Source organism: Talpa europaea, assembly GCF_964194135.1.
Source record: "Talpa europaea genome assembly, chromosome: 4".
In the NCBI taxonomy this organism is placed as follows: domain Eukaryota; kingdom Metazoa; phylum Chordata; class Mammalia; order Eulipotyphla; family Talpidae; genus Talpa; species Talpa europaea.
The window spans coordinates 100554207-100577982 of record NC_140070.1 but is presented as its reverse complement, the minus strand read 5'-3'; the positions used below and the strand labels follow the sequence as shown (position 1 = coordinate 100577982).

Genomic DNA, 23776 nt, shown 5'->3' with positions numbered 1-23776 from the left:
GAGGATTTTGACTCAGGAACTTCCTGTATACAAGATACTGCTTGCTGGTACAGACAGTAACATGAGAGGAGTCTGAAAAGATAGCTCCAAGATATGAACTTGTTACCATTCATCAGAGAAAAGAAGTTGGGAAAATGACTTATTTTATTTTATTTTTATTTTTTAAAGATTTGTTTATTTATTTACACAAGCACTGGGTACAGTCAGAAGCGCAGGAGGGTGAGAGAATTCACCAGAGCCAGAGCGGGGAGCAGAACGGGCAGACTGATGAAATACACTGCTGAGGGGAGCAGCAGGAGGCAGGAGAGATCTGCGTGCCATGTGGACCCTCGCCGGTGGCCGGGGATTGAACCGGCACTGCAGAGGCTGCGGGCAGCTTCGCAGCCCAGAGCTCAACCGCTGCGCCACCAGGGCACCAGGGGAGGACCTTTTTTTTTTTTTAAGATTTATTTATTTATTTATTTATACAAAAATGACTTATTTTAAAGGGGAAGATACTGACTGAATTTTTGGATATTTAGTTTGAAGTAGTAAGTGATAGTCCATCTCTTGTGAAAAACTGGGACCAACAATAGTTTGGATAGAGACTTTGTTGTTGTTAGGCCCAAGTGAAAGATACTCTACTCTCCCCTCCCCCCCATTCTATATTTGATAGAGTATATCTGTGAGATTGTAGAAGTTGTGGACATATGTGATTTATTATATGAACTCTTAACAGATATCTTTCTATGAGTACATGTTTTGTTCAGCAGAGGAACACATTTATCTATTCTGAAAGTGGTCACAGAAGAAACCTACTTGAAATGAATTTTTTTTAAGGGAAGGCAGTATGGAAGAAAACAGAAAAGTGGGATAGTTTTTACAAGACATACATTTGGCTTTGTGAGCAAAATAACTTAGTTTTTCTTTTTCAAAGTTTCCTCAATAAGAGGAGAGAGAATTTCTTCTGTGTCAGATTCAATCACTAGCCATCTGCTGCTATATCTCATTATGTCTTCGTGTAATTAGAGCAATTAGGATGAGGACTGCACTATATATTCATCTTGGAAGGAGGGTTGAGCTATTTGCAGGCTTATTTTGAGAGACTGAAGATTAATGACTTAATCTTTTAGGTAACCTGATGGAAACTAAGACGTGTTTAAGCTAATAAACAAAGGACAGTTTTTCTTTTGTTTGTAATGTTGCCTTCTTATCACCATGGAGGTTAGGTATCTTGACAAATGTGTGTTTAATGAAATTAACTCAAAAGATGAAAGAGAAGGAAGAGTTTAGAATGAAAGAGAGGGCATGGCTTTGTGGTGTGGTCATCATAGTGAAGCCTCTCTCCAGATTTTTGACATTGAGCCAATTGGGAAGAGGGAATGGAGAGAGGAAGGAGAATTTAAAGGAGACAGCATTAATTAAAGATGCGCATAAGTCTCTTCTGAGAAGCTGGTCATATGAAGCACATCAAAAAGGGCAAGGCCATGTGGGTTCCCTTGCATAGGACTTGTAGTGCACATCAGACTCTCACAGGATTCACCACTCCCGATACAATAAGGGGTCTTGTAAACACTGACAGTTCTTTCTTCCTACCCTGGCTTCCCCTCTGCCTTGTCTTCATTGCAGTTGCCAACATGCTAGTGGTAACTCTTATTACCAATAACTAAACCTCTTGCATTATTTTTCTAACTGGCTTTCTTAATTACCTACTCCAGTTCAAGCTAACCATGGCCACCAAATAAATACATTCTTATGAAACATCACTTCATCTTTGTTTCTCTTTTTATTTGAATGTTTTCATAAAGGCTGTGAATTACCCACAATACCAGACTTCAGTCTGCCATTCGTGGTCCCCTGAAGGGGGACTGATTGGGTTCCTGGACACAGTTCCAAAGAGGGTGTGTGTGGAGGCTTCTCCACACCAAAAAGCAACTCAGCTCAGTTCTGATGGTCTACTTGGAGAGAGCATCTGATTCCACAGATGAAGGGCTCAATCTCCCAAGAACGCCCTGCACTTCAGATGCCAGTCACAAGCCCAGCCTGTCACCTTTGACTGGTTATGAATCAGAGGTTTCCAGGATCCCCCTCCTCGGGTTCCATTAATTTGCTGGAATGACTGACAGAACTCAGGAAACCAGTTCAGTTACTAGATTACTGTTTTATTAGAAAAGGCTATCACTCAGGGTACAAACATCCAGATGGCAGGGGTAATAGGGCAGAGCGCAGGACAGGGCGCAGCTTCCACGTGCTCTCCAGCTCCTCTGCTGCTCACCATCCCCTAAGCTGTCTGAACCCAGTTCTTTTGAGTTTTTATGAAGACCTCATTACATAGGCAAGGTTGATCAGATCATTGGCCTGTTCTCTCTCCCTGGAGATCAAGGGCGATGGAACTGAAAGTTCCAATCCTCTAATCACATGGTTGGCTCCACTGGCAACCAGCCCCTGTCCTTAGTGCTTTCCAAAAGCCACCTCATTAACATAACAAAAGAGACTTATCACTTCCTACACTTAGGAATTTCGGAGGGTTTGGGAGCCAGGAAGCAGGGACAAAGATTACATATATATGAGAAATATATTTTGGTGCTATGAATGACCACATATGTATTTTCTTATGAGTCACAATATCACAGAGAGTAATCTACATCGTCACAGTTTTTGTGCATGAGCCCTACTTCTAGCTAGTCTAGTATCTTTCCTGTCATAAAAATATTTTATGTTCTGGAGAGGATGTGGATAAAGAGGAATCATACTACACTGTTGGTGGGAATGTAAACTATTACAGCCATTTTGGAAAGTGATCTGGATTTATGTTCAAGTAATAAAAATGGAAATACCGTATGACCCAGCAGTACCACTTTTGGACATTTATCCAAAGAATATGAAGTCATCAGCTCCAAAAATTGTATGTGTTACAGTGTATACTGCAACATTATTTGTAATAACTAGGACATAAAAACAACCTAAGTGCTCACAAAAAGGGACTGAATTAACAAGACAGTGGAATATTGTTCAGCCATGAGGAAAGAAAATATTCAGTCATAAGGAAAGAAAATGTTGTTTGAGGGAATTATATATAATAAAGCAAGTCAAAATTATAGAGCATATATTGGATATTTGCAGAGCAGATGATTTGACAAAGCAAAATGCTAATAAATACTAGTAGACACATAAAGGAAGTAAGGCTTAAGAGGGACGGGAGAGGGAGACAGGATCAAAGGGGTATAGGAGGTCAAAGGGTGGTGGGAAAGTTGTGTTCGCAGTATTTAGCTTTATTGAAGGTATATACAATCAGGAAAAAAAATTACGAAATGATAACAGCCTCCAAATATTGGCATCAACAACAACGAAAGGATATCATAGCATGGATAATATGGGGCAAAAGTGTCTCTAAGTCAAAAAAGTAATTTTAGGACTAAAGAGAGTCAATAATCTAAACAAAAGTTTGACCATTGTGTGCAAATTTAGAGATAACATATAAATAAATAAAAATTAAACTGAAAAGAAATAAGATGCTAAAATGAAACCAGGGTCAGTTATTCACAACATACAGATTTACAGGGGCTGGTTGTTTCTAGCAATCATCAATTGGCTTTTAGAGACTCATGGGTAGAACCTTGTTTAGATTGTCACCATCCTCCCTCATCTTTCTGAAGCAAATAATTTGTCAACTGGGAGAGTGCTGCTTACTCATGGGTACTATGAGAGCACTATGTTCGTGTTCATCTCTGCTGTTGCTTCTCTGCACATCCCATCGCTCCTGTTTGGAAAAACTCTGGTTTCTGGATCTAAATCCCAAATTTTTGATACTGTTTTTTCTAAAAGATTTATTCATGCATACAAGAACTGGGGTATAGGCCAGATGTGTGGGAGGGTGAGAGGATTCACCAGAGATAGAGTGGGGAACAGAACAGGCAGATTGACTGAAATACACTCCTGAGGGGAGCAGCAGGTGAGACAGGAGAGGTCTGCCACACCATGTGGGTATCTGCCTGGCCGGCCAGGAATTGAACTTGTGCTGCAGAGGCTGTGGACAGCTTCACAGTGCTGCGCTCAACCGCCTGCACCACCAGGGAGACCCTAAATCCTAAATTTTTAAAGGTCCGACTCAGTACTTCACTATTCCAATCGTTTTCTACCACTGCAAGTCTCTTATATATTCACTCAGTAGTCCTTATAGAGTTCAGAATAGTAGTTTATAACATCGTGGATGCTGAAAAATTGGTAGGGGTTGAACCCCAGGTCTTCAGAAATGGAAGAAACTTTAGAGATCAAGATGACCCATTTTGTTTTTGAAATTCAAGTGGCTGCAACACCAGGTCTTTAAGAATGTAGACAGACAAATGAGTTTAAAGAAATGAATCAGGTTTTTATTTCCTTCTGTTGTTTCATTTTCTGTCATAGCCCTTGGTATCATTGAATTTCTCCACATTCTGACAATTGACAGAGAAAACCATTTTCTCCAGTTTTGAGGAGATTTGTTCTGGATGCCTTGAATGCATTTAGCCTCTGGGTGTGTGCCCAGTGCTGTGTGTGTGGAACAGTTAATTCTAGGGGCTGTCCATGCTCTGCTCTATTCAGATCAGGACTCATTTATGTGTGCCAGGCCACTACTGAGCTTGGCACATGCTGATGGGCAGCAGAGGCCTGTTTGTCTCTGCATTTGATGAGTTCTACTCCTGTGTGCATATGCCTGGGTAAGAGATCAGAGTGAGACAACAACAGAGAGAATTAGACACAAGGGTAAGAGCCTGAGAACAGGAAGGACAGAAGGAAAAGGAGAGATTATAAGTAGAGGAAACTATCCACATTCCTGGTGGGACAGCTGGGGAAAGCAGGGTTTTGGTGGCTTTCTCAGTGTCACACATCTTTACTTCCTAGCCTCACCTGAAGGTCACTAGTGCCACTTTATTCACTTATGTCGTGACTTACTCCTTTCCTGCTCTCTACTTTAAGAAGATGCTAATTCTCTATTAAAAGTATCCATATTTAATTTCTCCAGGGTCTACTGAACTCCTTAATTTGCTGTTAGTTTATGACAGTGATATCTTGGCTTATAAATCTGAAACTGTTGCATTTATCCTTGAATTATACCTCCCACACATTAAGCTATACCTTCTACAAATTTATAGTGTCTTCCCAAAGTGACCAGAATATAGTTGTCTAACCCTGTACCAAAATTTTATATTTTAGGCACTTGGACTTGTTGCTTCAAAATAACAAATTTACAGGATGTCAGAATTCGTACAGATCATGCAGATCCATCTATTCAACTGTTGATTGAGCTATATTCTTTGATATAAAAAATGCTAGGGATTTTACTCTGATGGAGTCTCATTTTATAGGTAGAGACAGACAATAGACATTGAGCATAATAAATATAATGCAGACTATGTTAGGAGGCAATTGGTATATTAGACACACAAAAAAGTAGAGAATGGTGGGTAGGTCAATTGAAAATATGTGGATGAGTGCCTCCCTGGCGGTGCAAGGGGTTAAGATGCACCTATGAAGCTATTTGCAGCTACTGCAGCACGAGCTTGATCCCTGGCCAGGGAGCTACCCGCATGGTGCAGCAGACCTCTCCTGTCTCCCCACTGCTCCCTTGAGCAGTGCATTTCAGTCAGTCTGCCTGTTGTTCCCCACTCTGTCTCTGGTGAATGCTCTCACCCCCCACCCCTGCACCTCTGGCCTATATACACCCTACTTCTTGTATGCATAAATAAATAAATATTTAAAAAAAATATGTGGATGACACAAAATAAAGTTTATTATTTTAAATTTAAACCTTGTATTTTAAGCAATATATAGTTTGTACCAATTGTGCCTTTCTTCTTTTTTTTTTTTTCCTTAGGTTGCAGGATCATGAGGGGTCTGACATCTAGGTCCTTGTTTTTAGACCTATAGGATTAACTGGTCAAAATTCACATAGATTTTTCTAGTTCAAGGTGATGGCTTTAAATAGCAGAAAAAAGGATTTGAGTCTTATTCTAGGAATTAGTACTATTGTAATAAAGTACAATAGTCTTTAGTACAATAAAGAAACATTTATTGAGAAGAGGCTCCCAAGCTAACAAGACACTGACATAGCCTTTCTGTTTTCATGGACTTGGGTGTCTCTCACCCAAGTGATAGAAGTGCATCTTGTTCTGATAATTATCTTGAATGTACAGCATTAATAATTTGTTTTGATTAAATACCTTCTTACTGGAAAGAATTAATATGGGAATATGTTAATACGCCATCCTTTAGTCTTATACACAAAAGCGTCAAGGTATAAGGGAATGGTTAAAACTGTAGTAAGTGAGGAAAGGATAGTAAGTTTCCTTAATCAGTCTACTTTACTGTCACATCTTTTATTTTTCCTGTTTTGTCCAGTCACTTCTTTCTAAGATAATCAGCATTAATTAACTGAGTAGATACATCTCAAAATTAGGATCAAACCACAAGACCTGGTATAATCTTGAAATTTTGACATTCCATTTTTCATATGCATGCACAAAACTAAAATGTTTTCCCTTCGTTCTTTTCTTATACTTGCATTTTCACCCCCTGGAGTTTGCTGATGTAACTGAAGATGACCAGTAATTTATAATGTGCAAACTCTCTCTGCCCCTGGTCAGTACAGTATGTCACAGGTGCCCTTGGGTACTTCAGTACCCCTGTTGCTTTGCACTCTTCGGTGCTGTAATTGACTCTTGCATTTCTTCAGGTTATGTAGACAGAGAGTTAGGGAATTGACAGTAGGTATAATATATCTGTCAGTTCCAAGCTTCACCAGGATTCACTGCTAGTCTTCAGAGGGTGTGTAAAGCTGGGACCTGCCATTGTTATTTTGTTGGCATTTTGCTGCCCATTCTGCTTCAGCTGCCCAAAGGCTGCTGAGAAACCAGCATTGTTCTTGGTCTCCTCCTCAGCTAAATGTATATCCTTCAAAGAATAAATATCCTTTGTACCCATTCCTATAAAAGAAGAGATCATTTAATAAAGAAGTATGAATGGAAAGGCAGGTTTTAGTGTGTAAACACTTTTTTTTAAAAGATCAGTTGTGCTTTTTCATAAAATTGTAGCTATTTGAAATCTGAAATAGTATTTGAAAACCATAGTAGTGAATGTATTACTGAGAAATAATAGTACTAGTTCCTAGAATAAGACTCAAATCCTTTTTTGCTGGTATTTAAAGCCATTGCCTTGAAAAAGAAGAATCTATATGAGTGTAATTCAAAACTAAATTCAGAACCTTTTTTGATAATGCAATAATTTTGATAATGTCTTGATAATGTAATAATTTTGTTAAGCTCAAAGAACTAAAAACCATGGTTGATTTAATTTCCTCTTTTATTCAATATCCTCTATTTCTGTCACACATTCCTCATAGTTTTTCTTTTTAGTAACTTTAAACTTGCCTATTTACTCTGCTTTGCCAAAGATCCTTTAGCTCAGTTCCTTTTAGTTTCATGTGATAATGATTTGAGATATTAACCAGTGTCCTCTCCTTATTTTTTCCTCTTCTAGTTGTTACCTCCCTTCCCTTTTTTTCCCCCAATTTGGCAATCTGACTTATGTTTTAAGGACACAGCAAACACAGAAAAACCCATACTACAAAATGCTTGACTTACGAATTTTATTTATCTGTGGCAACATTGGTTTACAACATTGTATGTGATTTAGGGGAATCAGTTCACAGCTCCACAGATGAATGTCACTACAGGACGCCTGTCACCGAATCACCCTTAGTCCTTTATTATTAACCATTGAGTTCGCTTCTCACTTTGTTCCTCATCCCATTCTCCCTCCCCATCTTGTAGCCTCAATTCTGCAGGGTTTGTTTTGGGTTAGTTTTATCAGTTCCTTTGTTTGCTTTTTTATATCCCACATATGCATAATTGTCCAGTTCACCTTTCTCCGTAGCATAATTGCTTCCAGTTCCATCCATGTGTTGCAAGTGACAAGGGTTCATCTTTTTTTTTTTTTTTTTAATAACTAAGTAGTATTCCACCCTGTGGATATATACCACATCTTCTTAATCCACTTCTTTGTCACTGGGTACTTAGGTTGCTCCCATAACATGGCTATTAAAATAGTGCTGCAGTGAACATAGGAGCACATATATCCCTTCAAATGAGTGCTTTTGCTTTCTTCAGGTAGATATCTAGAAGTGGAATTGCTGGAAAATATGGTAGATCTTTAATATTTTGAGGAACTTCTATACTGTTTTCCATAGCGGCTGGACCAGTTTTCATTCCTACTAACAGTGTACAAGGGTTCCTTTTTCTTTACACCCTCATCTGCTTTTGTTGTTTCTGTTTCTTTTGATGTGGACCATTATCACAGTCGTGAGGTGGTATCTCATTGTGGTTTTGATTTGCATTTCCCTGATGATAATTGGTGTTGGACATTTTTTCATGCATCTATTGCTCTTCTTTGGAAAAGTTGACTTTTGAATTTTTGAAATCGTGTTCCAGGCAGAAAGGGAATTGACTTGGAAGAGTCCAAATCAGTTATTCCTATTCTCGGTAAAGTATGGTTTGGGGTGGTGGCATCGAAATCTGCTGTGCCCAGTATGATTGGAGACCAGTAGAGATGGCTCTATGGGCTGTCTAATTATATGGACCTGAGATAGCTTTGCCAATTTTCAGTAGCCAGGATAACATAGGGGGTAGAAAGCATGTACCTCTGTTCCCAAAGGGACAGGGCATAGCTAGTAGAGAGTCAGACTTGCAGAGACTTGTGGAAGGGGTGAGGGAGGATCTGGTTAGATCTGCTGGTGGTAGAGCTGGTGATATTTGCAGGGATAAAGGCAAATAATGACTTCTACTCATTCTGCTCCCCATCCCAAATCTAGCATTTTGTAATCCTATGGAATTTATATTCAGCTTTTGAAAAAGAGGAAGCCAGGGTAATTGAGATTTTCCTGAATTGACTGAAATTTAGCTTTTGCCATACAGTGGAATTGAGGCTTCAAAACAGAAATTAAATTTACTTACACAGAAATACCCTCCAGTTTCTTGCACATCTGAGTTTTTGCTTTGCAGTACTACCTGTTACACTAGTACTTTACAGTACCACCTGTTCTTTTCAGATGCTGCCTCTCTAATCTTGCTGTTTTTCAGTAGGAGAATCTATCATGGCTGCTTGTAATACATGGCCTGGATTATCCAGATTCTTCATTGTCTGAGTCTACGTGGTTGTTTCTCACTGTTCTCCAACAGTGAATCTCCCCTTTCAGCAGGCCAGTCTCCTTGTTATCCTCATGTCTGCCAGATGACTTCTCGGCTTCCCACCCAACTGCTCTTTCTCTGCTTATAGTTCTCCTTACATTCAAACATGACTTGTCCTCCTCTTCTCTTTTGGACCAGTCTAAATCCTGTCTATTCTCAAGGTTCAACCCAGATCGGGCTGTCCCTTTTAAACCTTCCTTTATTCTCAAATTGACAATGGTCTTGGTTTAAAACAAATTACAATGACACTTAGTGCTATTTGTTCTTTGATTTTTCTTCTATGGCCATATAGTTTTTTCTTTCTATTTTTTTTTAAAGATTTGTTTATTTATGCATACAAGAGCTGGGGTACAGGTCAGAGATATGGGGGATGGTGAGAGGATTCACCTGAGACAGAGTGGGGAGCAGAACAGGCAGATCGACTGAAATACACTGCTGAGGGAAGCAGTGGGCGAGGCAGGAGAGGTCTTCTTCACCATGTGAGTTGCTTCCTGGCCGGCTAGGGATTGAACTCATGCTGCAGAGGCTGCAGATTGCTTCATAGTGCGGTGCTTAATCCCTTATGCCATCAGGGAGGCCCTTTTTTTTTTTTTTTTAAGATTTATTTATGCATACAAGAACTGGGTACAGGCCAGAAGTGTGGCGGGTAGGAGGTGCGAGGATTCACCAGAGACACATTGGGGATCCACTGAAATACACTGCTGAGGGGAGCAGCAGGCGAGTCAGGAGAGGTCTGCTGCGCTATGTGGGTAGCTCCCTGGCCAGGGATTGAACTCGTGCTGCAGAGGCTGCGGAAAGTTTCATAGGCTGGGTCTTAACCCCTTGTGCCACCAGGGAGGCCCTAGTTTTTTTTCCCTTCTGCCCTCCAACTAGATAAAAAGTTTCTTAAGAATGTGGGCCACACACCCCATATTTTTCTTGCATTCTCGAGTGCTAGCTAACGCATGATGGGAAAAGAGTACAGAATAAAAATTACTGATTAATAGGGTAGAAGCCATTGCTATTTGCATTGTGTGTGAAATGAATTTTATCTTTATCTGTTTATTCTTTATGTACTTTTATGTCTCTACCACTCTAGCAGTTAACTAAATTAAAGAAGCAAGCAGTGGGTGGATGCACTGTGCATGTCTCTGGCAAGTAAAACAAAGCTGATTTGCTCCATTTTTAGAAAGCTTCATGGTGTTCATTTTTCAAGTGTCACTTAAAAATGGGTAACTAAATAAGTAGTCTGAGTGTTTTTAATGCAGTGCTATACTTTTGTAAAGAAGCATTTGCAATACGGGCATCTCAGGTTTAATATTTTTAGTTAATACTTGCTCAGAGTTGTTGAAGGATAAAGAAAGCTATTGCTTAATATTTTTTAATTATGAAAAATTATCTGACATTACTTTGACTCCCTTTTGAAGTTTACAAGCACAAAAGAATAATTTTGTCATGGATTTTAGTTCTGTGTGTGTTTTTTTTTGTTTGTGTGAAAGAAGTTCAGCTGGTTTCTGGCCTTGTTCTATTCTTTATTTTTCATTCTCTATTAGGGGCGTTTTATAGAAGGGTCTTCTATGGTAGGTTTTAGAAAGGCTGGATCTTCTCCCCATATTACTTCTCTGGCTAAATAATTCCCTGGAGGGCCACGCAGGCAGGAGAATTGTGGAAGGAAGGAGAAGAAACCTGAGAGGCTTCCGCATGCAGGGATGTTATCCTGTTCCTCTTCACCACCCTCCCCCAGCAGTACATCAGTTTTCGCAGTCCCCTAGGGAAACACAAAACCCATTTTGCACAAGTAGGCCATATGCCCTTCGTTAGGGATGATTTATATAAAATGTCTGTCTTTTTTCACATGTGAAAACATATACTACATCTAATATTTTCTAAACCTTCAAATGAGTCCTTATAAATAACTTGAGTTTTGTAATACTCTGCTTGTAAGGCAGGCTTATCTGAAGTGCTTTTTTATTAAGTAGCTCTCAAAATATTTATATGCGTAAATACACACATACACTTTGCTGCTGTAAAACACTAGAAGCCTGTGCCACGTTAAGGTTATCGGAGAGTATGTCCTTATTGTGAGAATAAGGAAGAACATGCATTAACTTGGGGAGGAATTCTTGTTTCATTTAGTGCCACTGCTTGCTAGAGCATATAATAATATAAAATAAAATAAAATAAATAGAAAAGCTTCTACTAGAAAAAGCGGTTCATTTATGTCTGTCTTCATGTTCATTTACTTATTTTTTAAAAATAGTTTTTAATAAATACTGGGGGAAAAAAACAGGGCATGATGGGAAGAAAGCAAGGAAGAGGGGGCCTTTCTGAGAAAGGTTCTTTAAGGAAATAAGATTGGAAAAGCAAATAGAAATCAAAGAGTTAAAGAGCTGAGAAAGAGGCAGTGGCCTGGAAGTTAGAAATGGCTGGGTAGGTTGGAGGACCTGATCCTGGACATGGGGCTCAGTGACTGATGGGAGAATGAGGGCCATGAGGGCGAGCTTCATTTAGAAATGCTCATATTTGATTTTAATGGATGATTCTTGAATCTGAGTGTGGCGTGTGGCTGTGGAAAGTGAACTGTATGCTATGGAGAATCAGTTTGCTGACACAGCAGGTTCTCCTAAAGTTGTATATAACAGTAGAAAAGGAACAGGGAGACTAATGGAGAAGGACAGCACAGGTTATACGAGGCACAGCGGCTTTTATAAATTTCTGCAGTGAGCAGAATTCAAATGCCTGGACATTCACTTGACAAATTATATATATGTGGTATTTGTCTTTTGGTTTAGTGTTGTTGGCATTAATTCTTAAAAACCAGTTTATTTAGCATTCCCAAATGTTTAGTAACTTTTAGAACTTGTCTTCTCTCCCTGAGAATATGGCAGCAATATGGTTCCGAACCCTCCTCCAAAATCCCAGGTTACCTTTGGAAGATGTGTCTTTCTTTCCTTTTCCTCCCCCTTCCTCAGCTTGTCTGTTCGGTAGAATTACAGCAGGTGGTGGCAGCAGTTGTCTCTTCTAGATGTGCTGCTGTGTTACCACCTCTGTGAGGTAGAGCTCTGTGCAATCCAAAGACGTCCTGGGAATGGAGTCAAAGAGCGGTGGGATGTTCACTTCGTGAAAGGATAAACTACATGTAAGAATAGGAAACAGCAAATCATTTGGCACTTGGCTATCTTAGATTTAAATCTAAATCTGGTTCTTAATGTAATCTGCTGCCTTTTATTTGTAAATATATAATGTTTGATATGGCATCTCAGTGTTCCTTTGTACTAACCTGGACGTCTTTAATACGTGTCATTGGAGGTACATGATATACAGGTCAATGTTGCCTTTTTAATTCGGCGCTCTAATAAGCACATTGTCCAATGCTTGATAAAGAAGTGGAAAAGAAATCAGAGAGGTTGGGGGTTTTTGATAGACTTATCACATCATTTCTGATTTTTACTTCTGTGGAATCGATAAGGTAAACCAAACAAGCTGTAGAGGAGCTTTGGGGCAAGGAAACGCCAAAATAATGGCCGTAGAGGCATTATAACATCTCAGCAATGGTTTAACACCTATTTGCTCACATCTGTTACATTTTTGGTATTTCCTTTCTGTCTCTCTCTCTTTTTTTTAAAAGATTTATTTATTTGTTTATTTATCTATCTATTTATTTATTTATACAAGCATTGGGTACAGTCAGAAGCGCAGGAGGGTGAGAGAATTCACCAGAGCCAGGGCGGGGAGCAGAGCAGGCAGAAGGACCGAAGTACACTGCTGAGGGGAGCAGTGGGCGGCAGGAGAGGTCTGCGCGCCATGGGGGACCCTCCTCCGGTAGCCGGGGAGCAGCCGAGCAGCCGGGGATCGAACCAGCGCTGCAGAGGTTGCGGGCAGCTTCGCAACCCAGCGCTCAACCGCTGCACCACCAGGGAGGCCCTCCTTTCTGTCTCTTAAAAAAATTATGTAGTGAACATTTGGATTTTCAGTGCAACCCAGATAGGCTTGTTACATTTATTATTTTTTTAAGATTTATTTTATTTATTTATGCATACAAGAACTGGGGTATAGGCCAGAGGTGCTGGGGGCAGGGTGGGGAATGGGGGAAGAAGATTCTCCAGAGACAGAGTGGAGAGCAGAACAGGCAGATTGACTGAAATGCACTGCTGAGGGGAGAAGTGGGAGAGACAGGAGAGGTCGGCTGTGCCATGTGGGTTAGCTCCCTAGCTGGGGATAGAGCTTCCTAGTGCTGAGACTTAATCCCTTGCACCACCAGGGAGACCCCCAGGCTTGATGCATTTAGAAAACAACAGCATCACCTTTATTTATGATCTACAGGAAAGGGGGTTTGTTTTTTTTTCTACACTTTTGTGTGAGGTTCCTATGATCATTAACCTGATGCATTTTTGAGCAAAAATAAGCAATGAAGTGGAAATCAGAAAAAAGGAAATCTCATTTACTTAGTAATTTATAAAAGATTTGATGCTCAACATGAGTCAATTTTATTTTCTTTTCTCTTTTCTTTCATTTTACCTTTTTACACTCCTTTTTAGTTCACAAGTTTAGCCTAGGAATGGAGCCTCACCAGATTTCTTTGGGTGTCTTATGACACTTATTAGAACCTAGTACGGTCCCTTAGAAGATATACTGATTTATGTAACTTGGAAGCTCCTGAGCTGGGGGTATCTATATTCTCTAAAATCATAGCAAAAATGTATTTATAGGTGCACTTCTCTCAGAGTATTGGTCTGTGAGTTTCAACAGATTTTCAAAGGGTTCTATGACCAGAAAAAAGAACTAGGATCTGAATCTAGGATCTAGTTATAACCTAGCCCTTGATTTTTTGTGAACGCTGGGAACGCAATAGTACCTCTCTGCAAAGAAGAGGGAGTTATTTGTACATAGTGTACATGGAAATTATAAAATATTAGTAATAAAATTTATGACAAATTGGATTTATTGGTCAGAAAAAGAAGTCCAGGGACAATTTACTACCAATCTGAATCATAAACTATTGTTACTACATTAGGCTAGCTATGAGCTATGAGATTTGGGGGACAAAATAGATAGTCTTTAAATTCTGGTATGATAGATTTGGGTAGACTATAAAGAGACATTTTCTGCAAGAATTTCAAACATAGGAATGAGTTTATGTAATCTCTAAGCCTGATAAAATGCTTACAATTTTTATTTGTGTGAGATGGTTTAGAAGTGATCTTATTTGGAGTTAAATAGGTTGGATTATCTGTGAAAGAGCCCATATCCTCAGTCTTAAAAAAACTAATAATATAAAATTTCATTTGCACCTCCTCCTCTTGCCCTGCTTTCCTTCTTGCAAATAACTTGTGTATTTGCCGTAATGCATGTATATGCCTCGAGCTAGTGTTTTCAAACCCTCTTCACCTGTGATATATTGGTGGGAAGTCTTATGCCCTGACCCTCTTCCTTTCCTCTTCAGTCCTGCCTGTTCTTTAGTCTATTCTCTGATTTGCACTTATTTTCTGTGTGTTACCTGTTTATGAAATACTGTGGTTACTATACAGTCTTAGAATCCATCTAGCTCTTTGATTTCTTACCCACTTCTAAGCTATTTTACTTGAACATCTGCAGTGCAAATAAGCAAATCCAGAATGTAATGATACCCCAAGACCATCTTTCCTAAGGCAGTTTAATTTAGAGAATGTTACAGATGAGTCGAGGAAATAACTGGAAGAACTAAAGAGAAGTGAGCAGAACCTTTTGACTTTGCATGTGTGGGTGTGGATAGGGAGTTGTAGGGCTGATTTTAGAAAGCAGTGTTTGGAAAGCTGAACTAGATGGCCTCTCCAGGATCTTCTGGCTCCAATATTCTGAGACCTACAAAGTGTTGCCTGTTTGGAGACCACTGGAAACAAAAGGTTTCTGTGTATAATGGAGCTCATTGTGCTCCTGACCTAGGAAGGTTGGCAGAGAGGTCCATCATAAGACTGTCATTAGTCAATTAAAGTCAATACCAATTAGGGAATATTAATTAAAAATGTAGCCTTCCTAGGGAAGAAAACATTGATACTCTGTCTCTATATATAAATAAAAAGATTTCTACATGTAAATAAATAGAAATGTGGGTTCTCTCCCGCAACATGTAAAGAAACACTTCCAAAAGAGTGAACTCTAGGTTTGGAGAACGATTTCAGGTAGAAGGACAAAATTGAAATGACTCAAGTTGTGTTTCTTCCATTACAAACACTGTGGTAGTCATTGTTTATTTACAATCTACTTTTCAGATACAGGACTAGGTAGTTGGAGACAGGGAAGAAAAAGAGTAATTACAGGCATAAAAAGCTGTAAAAGCAATGTGTATGTTTAAATCAAATCATCATAAAATCTACCAGCAGGTCACATGGATTGAAAAATCAGATCTTTACAAGAGTGGTAGATATGGCCACTGTATTTGCTGGTAAAATGCCTGTCTGTCCCTCACATATTTTCTAGGTGCTTCTGCAGTCCATAGCATTCAGCAGAAGTAAAATCATTGCTGGGAGGAAGGAGGGGAGTTAGCACTTGGAATGTATGAAATAGGATGATGACCTCTATTAATGTAGAGAATCTCATTTGCTGTTTTTATGTACCTCACAATGATGAACTCAATGCTAGCACAAAATTTGCCCTTAATAAATATCTGTTCTCTGTTCATCTATAATGTTTCTTTTTTATTATAATAATGCCTTATGTGATAATTAAGTGTTGAAGAACATTTATTATAAAATATACTTATTATTCTTCAGGTCACTGACCTTGTCACTATTTTAGTATTTCCCTCACTGCAATTCAATCTAGGGTTCTTGGGCCTCCCCTGGTGGTGCAGCGGTTGGGCACTGGGCTGCGAGGCTGCCTGCAGCCTCTGCAGCGCCGGTTCGTTCCCCTGCCGCCAGCGAGGGTCCCACCAAAAAAAAAAATAAATAAATCTAGGGTTCTTTTTTTAATTCATTTCAGTGGTAGAAGCAGCCATAACTTTCAAATGTTTATATTCCTTGGTGTTACTATAGTGAATATGCATATTCCTTTTCTATAATTTTCTTTATCTTGCTACTTATCACACCATTCTTGTTATTGCTCACTGACTAGGTGAAAGTGGAGATTAATGAAATGCATGATGGCAAGATTTCTGGCCATAGTCCTCATACAGGTCATCTCTGAGTACGTTATAATAAACTAAGAAAAGGCAAAAATTAAACTACCAAATTTGGTCACAAAATATGCCTACATTCCCTCTTGCTTTTCCCTTAAAAGCGTTGATGGTGGCCTCAGAGTTGGTGATTATGATACTTTCTGAATTCTGGTTCATTGCCACGTTGTCACCTTTATCTCTCTTCTTCCTTTATAGAAGAGCAGCATTGGTGTTTATCATGGGTACTGTTGACTGTGAACTTCAGCCCTTCCTCAAGTGTGGTTTTGAATTTTTTATTTTATTTAAATATTTAATTTCATTTATAAAATTTATTTTATTTAAAAAATTTAATAAAACAAAAATTTTATCTTATTTAAAGAAGCCCTCCAGTGTAAGACTGCTCCTTTCCCCCCACATCCTCACCATCATTTGTTGATTCTGGTATTTTCGATACAGGCTATTCTCACAGGTGTGAGGTGGTGTCTCATTATGGTTTTGATTTGCATTTCCTTGACAATAAGTGATGATGAGCAATTTTTTCATTTGTCTGTTGGCCATCTGTATGTCTTCTTTTGAGAACCGCCTGTTTAGCTCTTCTGCCCATTTTTGATTGGGTCCTCTGTTTTCATTTTGTTGAGTTGTATGAATTCTTTGTAGATCTAGGATATCAACCCCTTGTTGAATAAATGGTGTGCAAATATTTTCTCCCATTCATTAGGGTGTCTTTTTGTTTTACTAATGGTTTCTTTCACTGTGCAGAAGCTTTTTAGTTTAATGTAGTCCCAATTGTTTATATTTTCTTGTTTTCCATTCTCTTGGAGACATTTATGATGCCTTATGTTGTGGAGTGTTTTGTTTAACTTTTCTTACATACATTTTATGGTTCAGGTCTTAAGTCCAAGCTTTTTAATCCATTTTGAGTTGATTTTTGTGTATGGTATGAGAGAGTGATCTAGTTCTTTGCACACAGCTGTCCAGTTTTCCTTTGCTCCAGTGGATATTCTTGTCTCCTTTTCATAAATTAATTGTCTGTATAAGCGTGGGTTTATTTCTGGGCTTGATTCTATTCCATTAGTCTATGTGTGTCTGCTTTTGTTCCATTACCATACTATTTTTATTATCACAGCCTTGTAGTATAGTTGAAGTCTGTAAGTGAATTGTTGCCATTTTTCTTCTTTTTTTGTCAGGATAGTTTTGGCTATTCAGGGTCTTTTGTGGAGCCATATGAATTTCAGTAATGTTCCATTTCTTTGAAAAATGCTATTGGGACTTTGAAAGAGATTTTGTTCAATCTGTATATTGCTGTGGGATGGAGGGCCATTTTTGACAATGTTAATACTTCCAGTCCATTAGAGGGAATATCTTTCCATTTCTTGTATCTACTTCTATTTCTTTTAACAGTGTCTTATAGTTTTATTTATAAGTGGGATTGTTTTCTTAATTTATTCCTCTTCTAGTTCATTGTATAAAGGAAGGTTACTAATTTTTATATTGATTTTGTAGCCTGCCACTTGGCTGAACTGATTTATTCTTTCAATTAAATTTGTAGTGGAGGGGCCTCCCCGGTGGCACGGCGGGTGAGCGCTGGGTTGCGAAGCAGCCTGCGGCCTCTGAGGTGCCGGTTCGATCCCCGGCTGCTCCCCGGCCTCTGGGTGAGGGTCCCACATGGCGCGCAGACCTCTCCTGTGGCCCGCTGCTCCCCTCAGCAGTGTACTTCGGTCCTTCTGCCTGCTCTGCTCCCCGCTCTGGCTCTGGTGAATTCTCTCACCCTCCCGCGCTTCTGACTGTACCCAGTGCTTGTATAAACAAAACAAACAAACAAATAAATAAATAAATAAACATGCCTCTATTAAAATTAAAAAAATAAATAAATAAATTTGTAGTGGAGTTTTTGACTTTCTCTATGTTTATTATTATGTTGTCTCTGAATTCTTTCAGCTTCTGTTTATCTGAGAAGACCTTTATTTCTCCCCCATATCTGAAGGAACTCCGTGTAGGATCTTGACTAGCAGTTTTTATTTTTAAGTATTTTCATCATGTCATCCCATTCTTTCCTTGCCCCCCAATTTTTCCTTAGAGAAGTCAGATGTAAGCCTGATCATGGTTCCTTTATAGGTTATCTGCTTATCCCCCCCTTCATCTTGAATTTGTGGAAGTGTCACTACTCTGGTCTTGATGTAGATCTCATTCTGTTTATGTAACCTGGTGTTCTTTTAGCTTTATGGACTTGTATGTTTAGTTCCTTCTACAGATTCAGGAAGTTTTCCCCTATAATTTCTTTAAAAAAGTTTTCAGCTCCCTTCTCTCTCTTTTTGCCTTCTGGGTACTCATCATTCTTATATTGCCTTTCTCATAAAGTCAGATAATTTTCAAAGTGTTTCTTTATGTCTCTCTTCTTCCACCTGAATTCTTTTTTATTTTTTCTGTTTTTTAACGCGTTTTTTCACATGTAATTCCATATGACATCATTCACCCATTTAAAGTATATACTTCAGGGCCTCCCCGGTGGCGCAGCGGTTGAGCACTGGGTTGTGAAGCTGCCCGCAGCCTCTGCAGCGCCGGTTCGATCCCTGGCTGCTCCCTGGCCACCGGAGGAGGGTCCCACATGGCGTGCAGACCTCTCCTGCTGCCCGCTGCTCCCCTCAGCAGTGTACTTCGTCACTCTGACTGCTCTGCTCCCCTCTCTGGCTCTGGTGAGTTCTCTCACCCTCCCGCGCTTCTGACTATACCCAGTGCTTGTATAAATAAATAAATTAATTTTTAAAAAAAAGTATATACTTCAGGGGCCTCCCTGGTGGCGCAAGGGGTTAAGACACAACCTATGAAGCTATCCGCAACTCCTGCAGCACGAGTTCGATCCCCAGCCTCCCAGGGAGCAACCCACATGGCACAGCAGACCTCTCCTGACTCGCCTGCTGCTCCCCTCAGCTGTGTATTTCAGTCATTCTGCCTGTTCTGTCCCCCACTCTGTCTCTGGTGAATCCTCTAACCCCTCCCCCACCTCTGGCCTGTACCCTAGCTCTTGCATACATAAATAAATAAATCTTTAAAAAATATATACACTTCAATTACTTGTAATGTGTTTGTAAAGTTGTGCATCCATCACTATAATTTTAGAATAATTTCATTATCCCCCTCCAAAAATTCCATTCCCCTTTGCTGTTACCTCCCAAATACTAATCTGCTTTCTACTACTATAGATTTGCCTGTACATTTAATCATGCAGCATGTTGTCCCTTGTGACTCTTCCCTCACTTAACACCACATTTTAAGGTTCATCTGTGTTGTAGTGTATCAGTGCTTCTTCCTTCGTCCATAGTAGAGCAGCTGTTGCTTCAACAGAAGGGCCTATAAGTCTGGTTTAGAGAAGATGTAAAGGGCCTGTTTATTCTACCTGAATTCTTTGTGTGTTATTGTCAAGGTCACTGATTCTTTCTATCCTACTGAGCTTTTTACAACCTGTATCTCTATTATTTTCTTACTTAAAGCTTCAATTTTGATCTTCTGTTAATTTTATTTCCCCAGTACATCCTTTGTTTTTCTGAAATTTCTTGTCTATCTCTGACCAGCTTTTCTGTTTTCTTCCATTTCTTTGAATTTCTTTATCGTAGCAATTTTGAATTCTGTATTTCATAAGAAGAAAAGTTCTTCCCTGTCTTTGTTGGTATATTCTGGAGATATGTTCTTTCTCTGTGATGTAGTATTCCCCTTAGAACTCAGTTTGCCATTTGTTGTGTTTTTTCATCTCTCCATTATTACTTTCTGAATATTAAGGCTGCAGAGCTTCCACTTTTCCAGTGGATGGTGCTGTACACCAGGGAGAACTACTCTGTAGTGGGTCTTAAGTTAGTGGGGGAGGGTCCTAAGGGTTGTATTGTTCATGACCGTGCTATGTGCAGACTTTGCTCATGCCTGTGTCAGAGCTGCTAGCTCTTCTCTCTGGGCCTCATATCCAGGGCTCCACAGTCTACAGGCTGGGTCCTCACTGTGACCCTGCTGTGTTCCAATGTGCCTTCCATTTGTTCCCCATTTCTATTTGCCCGAGGGGGGAATGGGTGACAAAGGTCATCCTTTTTAAGCTTTGCCTTCCTCACTGGGGCCGTCTGCCTGTCTCACAACAGCACTCATACCCTTCCCTTCCATGGTCAGATCAGGAGCAATCAGCTTGCTCTCCCCTTCAGGAACTGGTATGATCTGCAGTTTCTGCCCCAGTGAGAGCCTCTTCCCCCATGTGCTCTTTTGTTCTGCTCAGAGTTGAGTTTCCTCTGATTCTGTTCTGTTGTATTCAGTCATTACCTGTCCCTGGTTGTCTTGAGGTACTCTGTCCTCACTCTGCATCATAGGGTCCTCTGAGCTTGTCTGTCTGTTCTTCCCAGAGGAAAGCAGGGGACTTCTTGTCAGGCCACCTTCCCAGTGGGTCTTGACTTTAAACTTTTTGAACATCCCATATCTTGTGAAACATTATAGAGAACTTTGTGACTATATCTGTGATTGCAAGAAAAAAGTTGATTTGCAAGTGATTGTAGAATAAGCAGTGCTAAGTTTAGGATTTCCTTTTTCTTCCGAATTTCTGCTTTTGGATATTGGCACCTTTGATTTTAGGAGGGCTGTGCAGCTTCTATAATCCTAGCTATTGTTTTCCTAATCAGGTTGGAAATACTTAACAGAATCAATGACCAGAGAAAGAAAAGATGAAATCTGGAGGGTGATGTTCCTTTTTGAAAAGATTACTTTGACACTTGCTCCAATTGTTAACAAAACTAGCTGTTCCTTTTGAGACACAGGGCAAGCTAGGGTTATTATGCAGTTTCAGGGACAGTGCAGGAGGGGACCTCTGAAGCCTCCCTAAATTCTTCAGAGGACCCCTCCTCGAGAACTAACCAATCAAAGAGAGACTGGTGGAGCTTTAGAATAATCAGGGAAAGAAGGTATATATATTCCCTGGGACACGACTCCACTTTGGCTTCCTTGCCCCTCCCAGGCCTGGTTCCCTGGCCTGGGAATCCCACTTTATTTCTGTTCTTTTTCTCCTCAATAAACTTTTTCTTTCTCTAAACAAACCTGCCTCTACTCGCTTGCTTGCCTGAGCGTCTGCGAAGTTCCTGCTGCGGCTTCGTGAGACACCAACCCGTGGGGGTCTAGTGGCTGGGGCTCAACGCTGCCCTGCAGCCTGGGATCCGTTCCTGGCTGGGAGACTAGGCCTGACAATTCCGGTATCACTTTAACAACCTCTGCTGGTGGTTGGCTGCTATTTCAAAGTAGGGATTATTTTAGCTAGTAGAAAGCCAGGGTAAAGTGGGGACTAGTGATTGTATTGAATAATTTTATTTGAAATATGTTGCTTGTGAAATAAGCAATGATTGGATGAAATCAGCTAGCCTGTGAGGAGTGGGGAGAGTGGTGGTGAAGAGCCTGCATGGATTCTGGAACAGGCTTCTTGTGTTCAGAATTCAGCTGTGGCCTGTATTAAGTTGGAATATTGTTTCACTTTTCTTATCTGTAAGACAGGAATAAAATATGTAATGATAGTAGCTATCTTTTATAAAAATTCTAAAAATTGAGTTAATATGTGTAACCAACTTAAAATAATTCTTCAACACAGTAAGTGCTTATTGAAGGGCTGGATATTATTAAAACTATTATTTTTAAAAGAAACATCACTATACATTTAGTAATACATTACTATATGATGTTTTGTGAGAAGGAATCTGGAAAATAATACCACCACCTGTTGTGATAATAGCAAAATCAAGTGTGGTGTGTATGTGAGTGTATGTCCAGTTTGAGGAGAAAATTCTATGGGGAATAGTAAGGGTGGTGGTTCTTCCCCCAGACAGAAGGATATGTTATTAATACCTTTCCAGGAATGAAAGGGAAAATTGAGTTGGTGTATATATGTGTTTGTATGTAAATTTCTCCCCACAAAGAAAAATACTTTAGTGAGAAACTTGAACATTTAACTGTTCTCTAATATAAAATGTATATTGCCTTAGGATTTTTTTTCTCTGTCAGTAATACTATAACTCATGGTGGTAATCAATATCAGTAACTGCTAGAATAGTTTTTTCATGTACAACAGGAAATAGCACAATTTGCATAGTGATTTGAAGAATTTTGCTATGCTCAAACTTAACTGGAGAAGTTTGAGCTGGTGGTGGGTGATACAGAAGGTTAAATCCCTTAGGTCTGTTCAGATTAGTGAATGGGGTTACATCTCTGTTCCCATTTATGATAGAGAGCCCATGTTTTACTCTTTCAATAGAAAAAAGCATAAAGCACAGAGGGGATTGTGTGTGCTACATGAAAACTGGTAGCATGAAATATTTCATGTTGTGTTTAGAGTTTCCTCTAAACAAACCTGTACTTCCATTCCTGACTCAATAAATATATGGTTAATTCTTTTTTTCCTCTTTTTTAAGCTTCTGTTCCTTTATCTCCCCGATCTAATCTAATGTACACCAAATAAGACTTGGGCTTGAGGATTACAACCAGTTTTCTTTGGTGAATTTATTTTAGATATTACACTCAAATTAAAGCAAATGCATCCCTTCTCCTACACGTGAAATATAGAGGCATATACTTATGACATTTTTCATGTCTATCGTATTTCAAACTTTTTACATTAAGGTATGAAATCATAGTTAATTTCATCTTATTTAAATGCTCTATTTATTTTTGATAAGTAATCTTACTAATCCAAGTTAAAGAACTTTTGATTCTTTAATTTTGGTCCTGATTAGAACAATAATAGCTGTTAGAAATCCAGCTTGATTTATGATGTAATTTTTTAATACAAGCATCTAGACATATAGGGGTTCTCAGAGATCTGGAGCCTATGACCTTCTGTACTTAGCTGTTCATTGTGTCTTGATCATTGAAGCATCACCTTGCAAGCTTGGCATGGCTACCAAGGTCTCCTTAATTGAAATGAATTAGTGCTTAAATCTGCTGACTCACACTTGCGGGAAGACTCTAAAGTGAATCTTTACCTACCTCCCCAGTTCCCAGACCAGGGAATTTTTGTGTGAAGCCCACTGCCTCCCACGCCCTCAGTTCCTTGTCAGAGTCAGGTAAAGGTCTTGCCCAGAATCCTTGTCTCCCTGTGGAGTCTCAGTACCAACTAGTGAATAGCAAATGGAGTTCTTTACTGACTGGACAGAATAGCAATGCTACCATCATATATGATGTGGCTCATTGCTCTTTTTCATCCCTTAACTGAGATATCCCTGATCAAGTTTATGACCCAGGGATCAGCCCAATCTGCATATTTTTGCACTTGGAGTGGGGGGGACGGGGGACTGCCAATGATCTGACTAATATGGTTTGTAGAAGCAGCAACAACAATTTCTTATTGACGTTTACCCAATTGATGTTAAAGAACTCTTGGGATCTTTTGCTTTACAGATAACTAAAATATAAATCGAGGCCACACATGACTCTGCACATACTAAAGGTACAATGAAAG

The 23776-nt window shown here is 39.5% G+C and overlaps 1 protein-coding gene across 4 annotated transcripts in view; it reads left to right on the top strand.

Annotated features, from left to right (window-relative positions):
- The window catches only part of IGSF11 (immunoglobulin superfamily member 11), a gene marked incomplete at both ends in the record, with an annotated part of 111073 nt that overhangs the window by 44451 nt on the left and 42846 nt on the right, over positions 1-23776 (top strand). The window lies entirely within an intron of this gene.